This window comes from Macadamia integrifolia, chromosome 10 (genome assembly GCF_013358625.1).
Source record: "Macadamia integrifolia cultivar HAES 741 chromosome 10, SCU_Mint_v3, whole genome shotgun sequence".
Classification (NCBI taxonomy): Eukaryota; Viridiplantae; Streptophyta; class Magnoliopsida; order Proteales; family Proteaceae; genus Macadamia; species Macadamia integrifolia.
Genome location: NC_056566.1, coordinates 14723135 through 14738315, shown reverse-complemented (window position 1 = coordinate 14738315; position 15181 = coordinate 14723135). Strand labels below are relative to the sequence as shown.

At 38.9% G+C, this 15181-nt stretch overlaps 1 long non-coding RNA gene across 3 annotated transcripts; it reads left to right on the top strand.

Moving 5' to 3' along the window:
• LOC122091284 lies at positions 1–3454 on the top strand. 3 transcript variants are annotated; one of them, XR_006143907.1, is made up of 5 exons: positions 1–309; positions 1298–1493; positions 1583–1696; positions 2747–2896; positions 3179–3454. It is a non-coding gene; the product is annotated as an uncharacterized LOC122091284 (long non-coding RNA). The 3 variants fall into 3 exon arrangements; XR_006143906.1 differs by having other exon boundaries at positions 2747–2954; XR_006143905.1 differs by lacking the exon at positions 3179–3454 and having other exon boundaries at positions 2–309; positions 2747–3171.
• Positions 3455–15181: the final 11727 nt, after the last annotated feature.

The window sequence follows — 15181 nt, the reverse complement described above, 5'->3', positions numbered from 1 at the left end:
ATCCTCACTCTTGGGAGCAACCCTTCCAATTCCTGTGTCTTAGCTACTCTTCCAACTTGGAGGAAAGGCTGAAGCTCTTGGTAAAAAGTATGAAAAAGCTTCATCACCATACGGGAATCCTCCTGTGATGGTGATGAAGCCTTTCCATACTTTTTACCAAGAGCTTGAGGAAGAACTCAAGAAGCAACATGATTTTAACCCCTATAGCATTGTACTCGATGAGTCAAGACTTATTAGGACTGATCAGCTCTTCATTGATAAGAAAAAAGAGATGGGTGATGGTAACTTCTCAATAGTCTACAAAGGAGAGTGAGTTATTTTTTCCCTCAACATTTCATCTTCTTTGTGTTAGTTTGTGCATGCTTTTAAAATTTATATCAATCTAATATAGACTGCAAGTCAACAACGATCCAGTTCTTCTTTAATTTGTGTTAACTTGAGATCTTTCATCTTTTTTTTTTTATTTTTCTTAGTTTGGTTAAGTTTAGAACCCAGGAGGTGTTGTTAGAAGGAAATTTTGCTAGTTTATTAAGCTAAACTCTCTCTCTCTATTAGACCTAGATTGAGACTTCTACATTATGCCCTGTTTTGTGTTCTGCTTTTCATTGTGTCGGATTTTGTCTTTCAATCTTTTTTTCCTTGCCTCTATATTGGTTTCTTTTCTGCTACCTTCAATCGTTAAAATTCCTCTTTCTAAAAAGAAAAAGGCTGCAACTCTTTTGAATAATTTATCCATGCATTTTCTATTGATAATTATATCATAAACTTGCTCACCCTTTGGGTTTCAACCAAATGTCATTTTAGATACGATGGCATGGATGTCGCCATAAATTTATAAAAAAAGATGATAGAGGAAAGAGAAAAAATCAGAGAGTGATTCAAAAGGAGATCAATATTCTAGCAAAAATGAACCATGATAACATTGTGAAGGTATGACTTTTATCCTCCAGATTTTGAGTTATCTCTTGTGTTTAACCTTAATCAACTAAAATATTCGCTTGCCTTCTCTGCAACAACTTTTGTTTAAATATATCATAAGTATGAAATTTATGTTAGAATCAAACTTCAAACTCATGAAACTAGATAATGTTATTCACTTAGATTAGATTGATATGATTTTCCATGTCATAGGCTATTAGCTTGTTTGGTTACTTGTAAATGGATGTAAAGGTTTACATGTGCAGGGTTCTTGAGTGGAATTATGAAAGAGAAATGTATACTCCAATGGTTGACGATTGTTTAAACTAATCTGCGCTCTGAATTAAGTTTTGAGATTGATTTGTTTTTTTTGGAATAGTTCATTGGTGCCTCCGTGCATCCAGCTGCATGTGTAATAATTATGGAGTTGGCGGATAAAAAATCGCTTGTGGATATCATAGAAGATGAAGATGAAGATCTTGATTTGAAACAAAAGATAAACTTTACTCTGGATATTAGTAGAGCAATAAAGCATGTACATGAGGAGGGCATCATCTACATGGACTTGAAGCCTGGTAATAAACTTTTATTATTATTCTCTTATGATTTACAATTTCATATCAACCCATGAGTTAAATTAACTCTCTTTTTTTTTTTTTTCCAGAAAATATTTTAGTTTCCAATGACAAAGTACACTGAAATTGGTGGATTTTGGGATAGCAGAGGAGAAGAGCTCTGATATTACCCTTAAAACTTATGGATCTACTTCAACTTGATGGTGAGCTAGCTAATCCTATAAGGTTAACTTGACCATGGTTTAGCTTAACCAAAGCTTAGTTAAATAGCAGTCCAACTTTTGTTGGGTTAAGTTAGGAGGTGTGGTTAGAACCACAGATAATTTTGCCAACGTCGTCATGCTTACGCTTGACATGGATCCTTTCATCATATGAGGCGAGGTGAGGGTGTGCCGAGCATAGCGAGCATTAGTTCACCGATCATCATGGTTGAATTCACTCATATAGACCATTGAGTTTGGTTCAATATTAATCGACCGATCCATGTGTCTATTGTGATCATGGTATATCAGAAGAAAAAACATGGTAACATTGGAGGCAAAGGAAAAATACCATCTTAGTAAACAAAAGGACTATAACTGGATAGGAAACATAGCTATTGTTAATTTAATGAGCCAAATCCAATGTTGTAAAAAAATAAAATATTCATGAGCAAAAGTCTTGTTTAATCCCACATCGGAAAGTTTCAAAATATTATGCTCTTTATATACCGGAAGTTAGACAAAACAGGCCGCCGAGCTCTGTTGCGCGAGCTTGTAACCAAGTGGGGGCAATAAGGTAGTCGGACGTTGGTTCAGTCCTTGTTGGGTCCGGTTCATTGGTGCAAAGTTCTGGCCTGCCCGTTCCAAGTTGGGAGTTGGACCATGTGGCTCAGGCGAAGGCCAGGGCCAAATGGTTCCTACAGAGGAGGACACTGCGCCAGGCTGGTTTCACAGAGCAGCGAATACCTTCCGCTCTGAACGGTGGAAGGATAACAGGCCGGTGTGCCATGGGCCCACTGTACCCCAAGAACCGATCCCAATCGGACGACCGCCTTTTTTTGCTGCTTCATTTGCCATCTTCCATGCTCTCTCTGAATAAATTGGTGGGTGCTTTGGACATTTTATTTATTATTTTTTTAAAAATATATTTTGATTTTTATTTTTTAGTAGAAAGATTTTTATTGATGAAAATATGATGAAGACATGGCTCCTAAATTACAAGCATCAAGAAACCATATATTGCATATTAAAGATTGACCTTCTTCTCAACAGGGAATCAGCCAGACTGTTTCCTTCCCTTCCAATTGATGAGAAACTACATCATGAGTCAAAAATGGGCGTCACATGAATGAAGTCACGGAGAATTGGGGTTACTGTCATTGGAGTTAGAAGAGAGACACATGATCATACCAGTGAGGGAAGGTTGTCAATTGGTTTGGTTTTGGTTTTGGTTCTGGTTCGATCTACATATATTGATAAGGTGGAAATCAAAACCTCATTGAATAAAAATTAGCCAAAATAAAATAGAGTTTTTCACTGGATTCAGTTTTTATTCTACTTAACCGATTTACATGCGGTCTATAGTGTCGATTTTGAAAAACTGTTTCAATCAAGATAAGTTAGTCTCTTATATTATTATTGTTTTATTATAACAACCACAAAATTTTAGTTTAATTTCTTTCCTTTCTCTCTACTCACATTCAGAAACAATATGGAGTTCTCGCTGGCCACAAGCTTGGAAATGAGAGAAAGGAGAAAGATCGCAACCCATCTTATCAATATTGTGCCCATAGATTCAAACATACTCCACTTGGCATCATACTTCAATGAATGTAATTTCACATATAGTTTTAGAAATTTGAACTGTATAGTGGACATCCTAGCACGGAAGGCCACGTCAAGTTCTTGAAACAAGCATATCTATATCCTCTGAGATCTCTACTTATACATGCTTATATTTCAGAGGGCAAAGACTCAAAAGAAATATCTACCCTGCTAAGAGATGTCTGCAAACTGGACAACTCAAAGCCTCTCTTGAATAATTCATGCAGACCAATCAAAATTTATTTCCAATCCATGGTTAATAAATTGGAAGGACAACAACCAATGAAGCGAAGATGACTTGACCACATTATCTATTGGGAGATCCCACGGTCACCATAGCATAAGAAATGGTTTATGACCATCTAGGAAAAAATTGATGCGTTTTGTCAATAAATGTGGGTTGATTTAATTTTGTGGATTGAAATCGATTTTGGCTGGTTTTTTCTAGCTAAACTATTTTGACTTGTTATTTATTTTGAATCATTCACACAATTTTAGGAATTGGAATCAAATTAGTTATATTAGTCAATTCATATCAATATCAATTCTATCGATATGGATTGACCAATGCGATACAATAATGGTATTTTTTTTATTCATTTATTTTTTCTCTTTTCTACCTATTTCTTGACATCCAAACACAACCTTGAGGTAGATTCAGTTGTTGATTCTTCTTTTCTTTTGAATGGGTGATTTCGTTCCTATCCCAAAAGATGATTGTAGTGTGAAAAATAGATTTGATTGATCTTCATTCACAAATTTTCTAAGGATAAGACTCCTCTTCACTCTCTAGTCCCTAGGCTCTATGGAGAGGAGCCAAATCCTTCTCCATTAGGATCACTCTCCAGTCCCTAGGCTCTATGGAAATATGCAAGATCCTTCTTAATCCTTTCTTTTAAAATACATTGAAAAAAACTACTGTGAAAGTGTTTGTGAGTTGTGAAGTTTTGTAAGCTTATGGAAAAATAATACGAAGAATATTTACCCTTAAATGTAAGAATATTTACTCACACTATAAAAAAAAGTATCAAAGGAAAATAAGCTAAAAACAAACAACATTCTCAACACACCCGATAGGTGGATCTCCACCTTCGGCATGGCCATCAGCAAGGATCAACTAACCAGAAAGCATTATGAGAATCTATACTATGGTCTGGCCATAGCATCCCATGCCACCTCATCAGAAACATGATTTGCAAAGATGCAAGAGGTTTTTGCTATTTTTTTTTCACTAAGAGATCCTAATTATATTAAAATGAAAGAAGAAAAAATAATGTACATAGATGAGTAACAAAACGGCGAAGATTAACTCAGAGCTAGACTCCCACCTTCGGCATTGCCATCAACAGGAGAAAAACCCCAAGAAAATCAACCCAAAAAAATTACAAGAATCTATAGCGAGGACGCAAATTTGCATCCTGCTCAAGGGCCATACGAATCAAAGGAGGCCAAGATGTCACAGGGTCTGAAATATCCAGCTTTGCTGCTGATTTCACGAGGAAGTCTGCAATGGCATTTCCTTCGTGAAAACAGTGAAAAATCTTCCAAACAGTTGAGTGTAAATAGGTCTGAAGCCCTTTCCATATTTGGAACACAAACCACAAGATTAGACCTCTAGAAAGAAGAAGAACCACTGCCACTGAGTCAATTTCGATCCACAGATTTTGAACCTCATAATCTCTTGCTTTTTCTATACCTGAAATTACTGCATAAATTTCAGATTCAAAATTTGTTGAGACTCCTATCTAAGTATTCTAAATGGGATGACCTACCACTAGAAAACCTATGAAAATATTTTTCTCTTAAGTAAATTGAATTTATAAAAATAATGATATTTGGGACCCAGGATCCGGAACTTCTATTATGCTCTGATTGAAATGTGGAACAAATATCGAGTATTCGGTTAAAACCAAGAGGGAGTGGGCATGTTGTCTAATGGATGGCCAACTCGTCATGTTGCTTTACTTCAGTCTTCTTGGAACTTGATTCGTTGTATTGCCCCAACTGTTCCTTGGTATAGAATGGTTTGGTTATCCTCTACTATTCCAAGACATTATTTTACAACTTGGAGAGCTATAACTAACTGTCTTCCCACCCAAGACTTTCTTAGGCATAGAAATATTTCTATCCATAATTGTTGCTTATGTTGGAAATTTGTGGAAAGCCTTGAGATTATTTTTTTATTGTCCTTTCTCAAAATCGATTTGAGGAAGTAATGTCCGGAAGCTCTAGGCGACTCCTAGAATTATTATTTCATTTGAAAGAGAATGGAGATGGATTTTGGGTGTTTTTACTGGTAAAACTCCATGTGAGTCTCTTGGCAAGTTGGCTTTTAGTGCAGTATTAGATCACATTTGATGGGAAAGAAGCAAAAGAAGATGGACATCCACATTGCGGACTCTAGAGTAAATTCGGGATGCTATTACTTTTGAGGTGAGAAATAAAGTTCTTCATAATTGTGTTGGTTGCCCTGATACAAGCAGAAATAAATATTTTGCATCATCTTGGGACATTTAGTAATTCCCCCCCCCCCCCGGTTCCCTCGTTCCCCCGTTCCCCCTTTCCCCCTTCCCCCTTAATTTTTCCGCATCATCTCTTTTCATGTTTTGGATCCCCTTCCCCCCTTTTTGTGGATTTGTCTTGTTTCTGCCCCCCCCCCTCTTTTTTAGTTTTCTGGCATGTTCCTTTCTAGGTTTAGCTGGCTTTTAATGGGTAGTCTTTGCCCTTGGTAAAGTGGTTTAGGCTTTTTTCATTTGTTTTAATATATTTTTTTTCATTCATCCGAAAAAAACTTTAAATGTACAAATAAAATGTTCAAATCAACCCATGAAACCAAAAGGAAAGGCCCCAATATGAACAATGCAAAAAGAACTCATGAAATGAAACGAGAGGTTGTTAAACTAGAAGGTTGCAGTTTGCCACAAGGCTGCAGTCATTTCTAGCCAAGTGGTCTGGTTTTTCATTTGACGCTAGTTGTTCAAGATGATGGTCGTAGAGTGACTGTTCAACATGACCTATCAAGCTCCTGTGAGGAAGGAGTTGCTCGAAGAGTGTTTCAATTCGAGGAAGCCATGATTTGAAGGAATGGAGAATGGAGACGTAGTGCGGGCGGATAGGGTTCGAAACTCCGGCCATGACCTTGGAGGTGAGTGACCTCCTGACCAAGGACGACAACTGCTGTTGATAGTTCTTTGGAATCCTTTATTATCTTCTACCTCAGGTTCGAAGGAGGTTGATGGCGAAGAAGAAAGAAGTTGAAGAAGAAACTACAAAGGATAACGAAAGAACTAACATCTCGAAGAGATCTTTCTCCAAGGTTGTGGGAAGCACCCTTCCTGATGTAGATCAGTTGCCAGAACCGATCCAAGCAGGATCATTTACTCGGATTGTTATTCCTCAAGGAGCATATGAAGAAAGACTGGATAGATTTAAATTTGCGCTTATTGGGAGAGCGAATTTTAGATCTATATCAATGAACGATATTCGTAAGGAAGCGAAAGAGGGTTGGAATTTGAAGGAAGGATTGCTCTATCTCCAATGGGAAAAGATATATCCTATTCCATTTTGAGCTTGAAGGAGACATGGCCTCCATCTGGCGAAGGAATCTGATTAAAGTGAAGGGCCAATTCATTCGCTTTCAGCATTGAAAACCTGATTTTGATGTGCACGTGGCAAACATCCCCACAAAACTTGTCTGGATCAGATTTCTAGACCTTCCTTTGGAGTACTGGCATGAGAAGATTATTCTTTCCATGGCCAAGGTAGCAGATAGGCCCGTGGCTTTAGATAGAAGAACAAGATCGGCGGCAATGGGTAGTTACGCAAGGGTGGAAGTGGAAGTGGTGTCAGGGATGAAAAGGGTGGAAGAGATACAAGTGGAGAGGAAGCAGCCAGGATCGGGTGAAGTTTTTTTGTTTAAATAAAGAATAATATATGAAGATGGAATGACAAAATGTGGATTTTGTAAAAAAATTGGTCACTCTCTGCCAGAGTGTAGAGAAAAGAAAGCCACCGATGCTAGAGATAAGCGGTATCGTGAGGGGGATGTTTAGGGGGCGGCGACAATAGAGAATTCAGCTGGTTCTGGGTGGCACTCGGTGGAAGGAGGCGAGGGAATGGCAGCAATCCCAGTTGCCATATCGGGGCAGATTCTTTCCATTAGAAGAGAAAATAGAGATGCCGTTTCTAGATCTCAATCAAGGGAGGACTTGTCTCACATGGAAAGAAATCAAAGGATGGGGAATATTTCAGTGGTCCTTCCATTAGAGATGGACCCAGTCATGGACATAAATAAGGAAGGTGTGGAGGTCAACCATCATATGACTACATCAGATATGGATATGAATATGGGGACTGGAGCGGGGATGGAAGGTGGGCCTATCATGGATCTAGTTAGCAAAACTGGTGTGGTGATAGAAGAGGCTGACCGCTGGCAGGAAGAGGATGAGATGGAAGAACTACAAGCTGATTTTGGAAGGGGGCGGACTGGCCATCAGGATAGCTCGGGTCATGGTGAGGGTGGTGGTAATACCTCTATGTTTTCTTATATTTAATCTAGAAGCTCTCAGCATCTAATTGAAGGGGCGATGGTGGTTTTTCATGAGGACCTAGATGAGGTGGATAGAATGGCATGCGAGTGAGAAGGCGAACTTGAAAAAAGAAGACAACAAAAGGAGAAGTCTGTTGCGGCCTCTGAGCATGCTTCCAGGAAATCAGATAGGCTAGCTCTGTCAAAGAGATGACTATAAAGGTGTTATTTTGGAACATCAGAGGTATAAGGAAGAAGGTTGCTAGATTAGCCTTAGGAAAAATTATGAGGGAAAAGGCTCCAAACATAGTGTGTATAGCCGAGCCGATGATCGAAGTTCATGACTTCCCTAAGAGGTATTTTTAATAAAAATGGATTCGAAACTGAGTTCATTCATAATGAGAGAATGCAAAAAGTGCCCAATCTTTGGGTAATGTGGAAAAGGGGGCTCTCAAAGTCGACGGTTCTTTCTTCATCGGAGTAGCATATTTCTATGAGTTCAAGTTGGCAGCATAAGCTTTTCTCCTTGTCTGTAGTTCACGCTAAATGCTTCAGGCAGGCTAGAAGGGAGTTGTGGGTTAATTTGACTACATCCTGCCCGGGTCCAGGTATTCCATGGATGGTAATTGGAGACTTTAATGCCACCCTCTAGTCGCATGAGAAAAGAGGTCCAGGAGCTTTTAACATTGGATCGGCGGCTGATTTCACAGCAATGGTGAATGGATGTTCTTTAATTTAGATTCCCTCTAAGGGCCGTAAATTCACTTGGACAAACAATAGGAGAAGAGGAAATGTAGTTGCTGTGCTGGATATGACTTTTTGTAATGATTATTGGTTCTCTGTCCTTCAAGACTATCACCAGGAAGTGATGTCTACGGGGGCCTTAGACCATTCCCCTCTCCTTTTAATTTCGGAGTCTTTGGTAAAGCCAAATAACTGCCCGTTTCGATTCCAGCGCTACTAGACAGAAAATGAGAGCTTCATGAAAGTGGTTAAGGAATCATGGGATGAATGGATTAGTGGTTCAGCTCTTTATGTTTTCAGTCAGAAAATTAAGCGGCTGAAAGGTGCGAATGGGCTAATCAAACTTTTTTGAATATTAACCTGGAATTGGAGGCAGCGCAGAAAGGGATGGAGGAAGTGCAGGGTGAGTTCAAAATAAATGGGATGAATGACCAGATTTTTGCCAGAGAAGCTGATGCAAAAACTAGGTTGCTGAAAGCTATGGAGAACCATGAAAAGCTCTGGGCTGAAAAGGCCAGAATGAGATGGAGAACCCAAGGGCATAGATGCTCAAAATTTTTTTCACATTAGTGTAAAAATTAGAAGGTTGAAAAATACTATTCTCACTTTGAAAAAGGGAGATGGGAAAATTATTTCTGACAAGAGCCAGTTGGAAGATTATGTTAGTGGTTTTTATGAGAACTTTCTTAAGGGTTCAGAAACTTCAGAGCATCTAGACCTGTTAGATTGCATCCTAAATGTGCTCGATGACCATAATAGATGGAGGTTGGATGTCTTGCCGAGCAATGCAGAAATTAAAGAGGAGGTTTGGGAGCTCGATCCTGAGAGTGCTCCAGGCCCAGATGGCTTCCCAGGTAAATTCTATAGATCTTGCTGGGAAATTATAAACTTAGATGTATGCAATGCAGTTGGAAGTTTCTTCAGTAAAAGTAGAATGCCTAATGGTATTAATACTATCTTTCTGGTATTAATTCCAAAAGTGGAAGGGGCAATGAGCTTGGATAAATTTAGACCATTATGCTTGGGGAATTTCTTTTGTAAAATTATCTCTAAGATAATGACGACTAGATTATCAGGTGTTTTGCATCGGCTAATTTCAGAAGAGCAGGGTGCTTTCCAGAAGGGGAAAATAATTCATTCAAATATCTCAGTGGTGTCTGAGCTAACAAATTTATTGTTTTCGATGGCCAGAGGAGGTGGAATGGGTTTGAAAATAGATATCCAAAAGGCTTATGACATGATGTCTTGGAGATTTATTTTTCACGTTCTAAGAGAATTTGGATTCTCAGAGAGGTGGGTATTGTGGGTGCACTAGATGCTGGGTTCTACCAAGATTTTAGTTCTTCTTAATGATGGTCCGATAGGATATTTCGGGGTGGAGAGGGGTTTGAGACAAGGGGACCCCCTGTCCCCCATGCTATTCATTCTGGCGGAAGAGGTGCTATGCAGAGGTCTCCAAAGGCTTGTCGTAGAGAAAAAGTTTAAGGCGCTTAATGGCCCTCGGGGGGTGACGACTCCAGTTCACAGTCTCTTTGCAGATGACATTTTCTATTTGGGAACACCTCTCTCAGGTATGTTCGCCATTTAAAAAAATTTCTTGTTAAATATCAAGAGTTTGCAGGCCAATGCATCAACCTAGAAAAAAGTAAGATTTTTCTAGGCCATATTTCTCCCCAGCGCAAACAGGCCATTGTAGAGGAAATGGGTATTCCCCTCTGCTCTTTTCCTACCAAATACCTGGCGGTATCAATTTTTAAGGGTAGGGTTGCAAAAGAATCGATTTTGCCTATTCTAGACAAGGCAAAGGATCGATTAGGGGGTTGGAAGGGAAGACTTTTATCGATGGCAGGTAGGGTGGAATTAGTGCTCTCAGTGATTCTTAGCATTCCAACTCACAGTTTTGCGGTATACTGGTGGCCAAATTCTCTCATTGATACACTTGAAAGATGGATGAGAAATTTTGTTTGGACAGGGGAAGTGGACACTTCAAAAAAAATTGTGGTAAATTGGGACCAATGTTGTAAGACTAAGGAGGAGGGGGGTCTTGGCTTGAGGAGACTGAGGGACATAAACAAGACAATGCTATGCAAATCGGCCTGGAGAATTAAGTCTGAAGAGTCTATGGCAAGCTCTTTTCTGAGGGTTAGATTCCTTGATAAGGAGGGTCTCCCTAAGAAAGGCTTTAGAAAATCCTCTATTTGGCCAAGTCTGAGGAAAATATGGGAATATATTTCTTCAAAAGAGAGATGGGTGGTGGGAGATGAAAAAAAAAAAAGTTTCTAGAAGCATATCTGGGTAGGGCAAGGCGCCCTTAAAGATAGTGAGATGCTGGAGGGCATTGACCCATCTGTTCTAGATGGGAATGTTAACCAATTCATTGAGAATTTCAAATGGAATTTTCCTCAGATGAATTCTAATTTTATGAGGAACATAATAAACGAGGTGAAGAAAATTAACATCCCTACCTATGATTGTGAAGATAGGAGTATCTGGTCCCTTTCTCATGATGGGGAATTTTGCTTCAAATCAACTTGGGAGGATATAAGGGTGAAGAAGTCAGCAGTTTCCTGGGCTTCTATCATATGGGGTAAAAAGCAGCAACATTGGGTCTCCACTCTAGCGTGGAGGGTGATTAATGGAAAGGTCCCTACTGATGATGTGGTAAAAAAGAAAGCGATCCCCCTGGCGTCTAGGCGTGTCCTATGTAATTCAGATGATGAAGTTTTAGAGTGTCTCTTCATAAGATGCCCTTTCTCTGTGGAGATCTGGAGGCTCCTTTGTGATGCTTTCAATGTGCGTTGGGGCAGCTAGGGCTCTCTGCTCGAGCTCGCTTAATGGTGGAAGAGAAAGTTGAAACTGGTTTGCTGCAAGGAGGCATGGAATATGAGTTTAGCCATTGTGTTGGATCACTTATGGAGGGAGAGAAATGCAAGGATTTTTGAAAATAAATCTCGGTCAAGAAGTATGTTATTAATGATGGTTCTTGAGGACATAAGAAGAAACAAACCATGATCTAGGGGCAAGATTAATTCCATAGAAGATTTGCAGTGCTGCAGGCACCTAGGCATTTAGATTCAGGGAGTTGGGTACAGAGAATTATTGGAGGTCTTTTGGTGTAAACCTCCAATGTACTGGATAAAACTAAATTTTGATGGTAGCTCTATGGGAAATCCTGGTCGGGCTGGAGCGGGAGGTATATTTCGGGACCATCAGGGCAGGATCATGGGTACTTATAAAAAATATATGGGTATCACTGGAGTATTTGAAGCGGAGGTGGAGGGTCTGATGGAGGGTTTGCTACGAGCAAAAGCCGTGAACATTACTTGCTTATGGGTGGAGTCTAACTCTAGTTCGGTTGTGCTAGCGATTCAGCAAAGGAAAATTCCCTGGTATGCTCTCCAACGATGGATGCATCTTAAGCCTTTCTTTGATAGTATCAGTTGGAAGATATCTCATAACTTCAGGGAAGGGAACTCCATAGCTAACTACTTGGCCAGAGATGCGACGAAGACAGGGATTTCGGGTGATAATGTGGTCCTCCCCTCCCATATTCTTGATCTCTTGCAAAGGGCCTCATTTTCGATTTTATTAGTGCTCTTCTTTCCTCCTGCTGATGGCCATGCCGAAGGTGAGAGGGTAGAGTCAGCTAGGTCCTTTTGTTTGAGATTGTTATCTTGTATGGCTTTTTATTTTTCTATGATCTTTTAATGAAATAATCTTTTAGCAAAATATCTAGCCAAGTGGTCCGTAGTTCCATGTGATTGATGACCCCATCTCCGTAACCATATCAATTGTAACTAGGATTTTATGATGGAAAAGCCACACAAAAAAATAAAAAGTAAACTCAAAATTTCATTTAAAATGCATTTGTAGTTATCAATTTCTCTAAATGTTCATGAAAGAATAAGCGATTCACTAGTCAAATCTATAGATAATACGAAATCATTAAACCTGGTGGCTGCTTGCTCTCTCCAAAATCTGCTTTTTAATCAGTGATTCACTGGGCACTACATCCCGGATCCCTCCTTGTTCGGGGCTTCAAGCTGGATGTATGCAGTAAGCCAAGCAGGTGGATGACGAAACTGTATTATCCAAGAGTCTTCATCCTGCAACGACAATGATGATTCTTCAATGCAATCATCTTCTAAACTGAATACACCTTTATCATAATTCGTCGTTATTCGATCATCTACGAATGCACGATAGCCGTCAATGAAATAGATGCAATTTCCTCTGTAATTGTGAAAATCGCAAGAAGAAATTGACAAAGAGGAAAGTAGTCCTATAAACAAAATCTCTTCGCCTAAGCTTTTCACATGCATCCATCTTTCTCCTTCCCACTTGAAAACCATAAAGCGAATTGTTTTTCTTTTAAATTCTTTAGTTTCCCAATTCAAGGCAGGAATGGGCCGAACAGTCACTCTTTTACATTCTATTACCCGAACAACATCAACATATGGTTAGATGATGACTCCACCAAATACGACTCAATGGAATATCCATGAATCAAGCTGTAAGAGCTGAAGTATCCATCGAACAATTAGGGTTTTTGTTGGAGAACATAATAAGAAGAAGAATCAATTTGCATATCCGCACCAATTTAGAAGACATAAACCTTCAGATCTAATTGTAGAGCATAGAGTTTGTTCCCTTGGAATAAGACATCCTTGAACATACTATCATCAGATTTAGGTTTGAATTCAGTCCAGGCTTCATCTCCATATTTAGCGAAGACCAGTTTTCCTTGCCAATGCCGCCAGTTATTGATGGTGATGGCCGCAATAAGATGAGAGAACTGAGCATCATCGATGGTAGAAGTAGTAGTAGCAACTGCAGGAGGAGGAGGAGGAGTTGATGATAAGGCAACCTTATGTATTTTGAATCCCTTGATGGGTGGAAGGGCTAACTTGGCCTTTGTGAAAGGGTTGTAGAGGTATATGTATGGAGTAAATGATGATCTACCTGCAAACATAATCAACCAACCATGGAGCAGGTACCCTTACACGAATAGTTATGAAGAAACTCGTCCGGAAGGTCGCGGAGGCGATGAAGCTTATTGTTCTTGGCTAACCCGAATATGCCATTACGTAAAATGCGATCTTTCTCGTAAGATAAAATCAACATCGGGAAATGATGGGATGGGTGGTAGGGCTTCTTGGGGAGAAAAGAGTACCATGACTTGCACACTGACCTGAATCTAACGTAATCAGTATAAAGATTGAGCCGTTCGCTTATAATGACCACCAAATCCTCTGGTAGCGCCGACCACAACGATCTAACTAATGATTCCTCTCTCTTCTTTCTCTGCATTATGAACAACAACGAGAAGAAACCTTTAGTTTTCTTTGTCAATTGGTGATCATGCCGAATTGCAGGTCTCTCTCTTTCTCTTCCTAAAGGTAGTGTTAAGATTGCTTTAGTGGCGAAATAGTTGGTGGGGTTAGAGTGGGGAGCGTTTCTAAAGGTTCTGCTGTTCATCACCATTAACAGATGACAAGTGTCAAAATTTTCCTTTTTTTTTGGGTAACTGAACCTCTAAAAAGGCAACTTACTCGTTATTAGGTCACTGGATTGGGTGTTTTTGTTTTTTGGTAGAATGGATTGGGTGTTATTGTTCAAAGACATGGTTCTAAGTATCGGAATTGAATTGGTGGTTAAGACTGATATTTGATTGATTTAAATTGATTATCAATATTGTTTTAGGCATAAAATTGTAAAAAAATATATATTTTTTCTGTAGAATAAAGATAAAAGTGATCTATACGTATCAATGTGAATCGGTATCAATAACTAAGTCCGAAGTCAGATCTCAGTTTAATTCAAGAAATATTATTAAATTTTTCTAATAACAATGTGGCCAGGGATGTCAAGAGGCTAGGTGACTCCTCAACCAAATTTTTTTGAAGTCGTTTAGGTCAGGGTAATTTTGAACTTTCGAGGAAAAAAGTTTCTAGATAATGTAAAATGTTATATATATAAGGGGTTAGTTCATAAGGAGGAGTGAGGATTAGTGTTCTGTGATTTCCTCATTGGAGTAATGGAATTTTTAATTATCGCTTGCCGTGGACGTAGTTCATCTTGAATGAACCATTTCAATATGTGAGTGATTCTTTTTTTTTTTTTAATTATTATTATTATTATTATTATTATTATCAATTGCAATGTTAATTCCTACGACACACATGCAAATCAGCTGTATAGGGCATAAAATGATCTCTTTTTTTTTTTTTTTGCTATCTGTTAACACTTAATACCGATCTAATACTGCCTGATTCGTACTGGCCCAAGATCTAAAGAGATACATATAAGCTTAGTCAACAATGGATGCCCTACACTTGCTAGACTTGTATACCTATTTAGAGGCTCAACCATGTGTCTGGAGAAGAATATGCAAGGGTTAATTGCTATTAGATTTGATTCCTAATTAGCTATCGAAATTTTAAAGAAAAGAATAAAATGTCCTTAGGGAGTGTTATGGAATCTAATAAGTGATACTTTACATTTGGCGGATAGACTGACATGAACTCTTTTTAACATGTTTGCCGAGAGATGAATCAATCTTCATAGCTTCTATGGATTTAAGAATATGAAACTGTTTTTTTTTTTTTTTA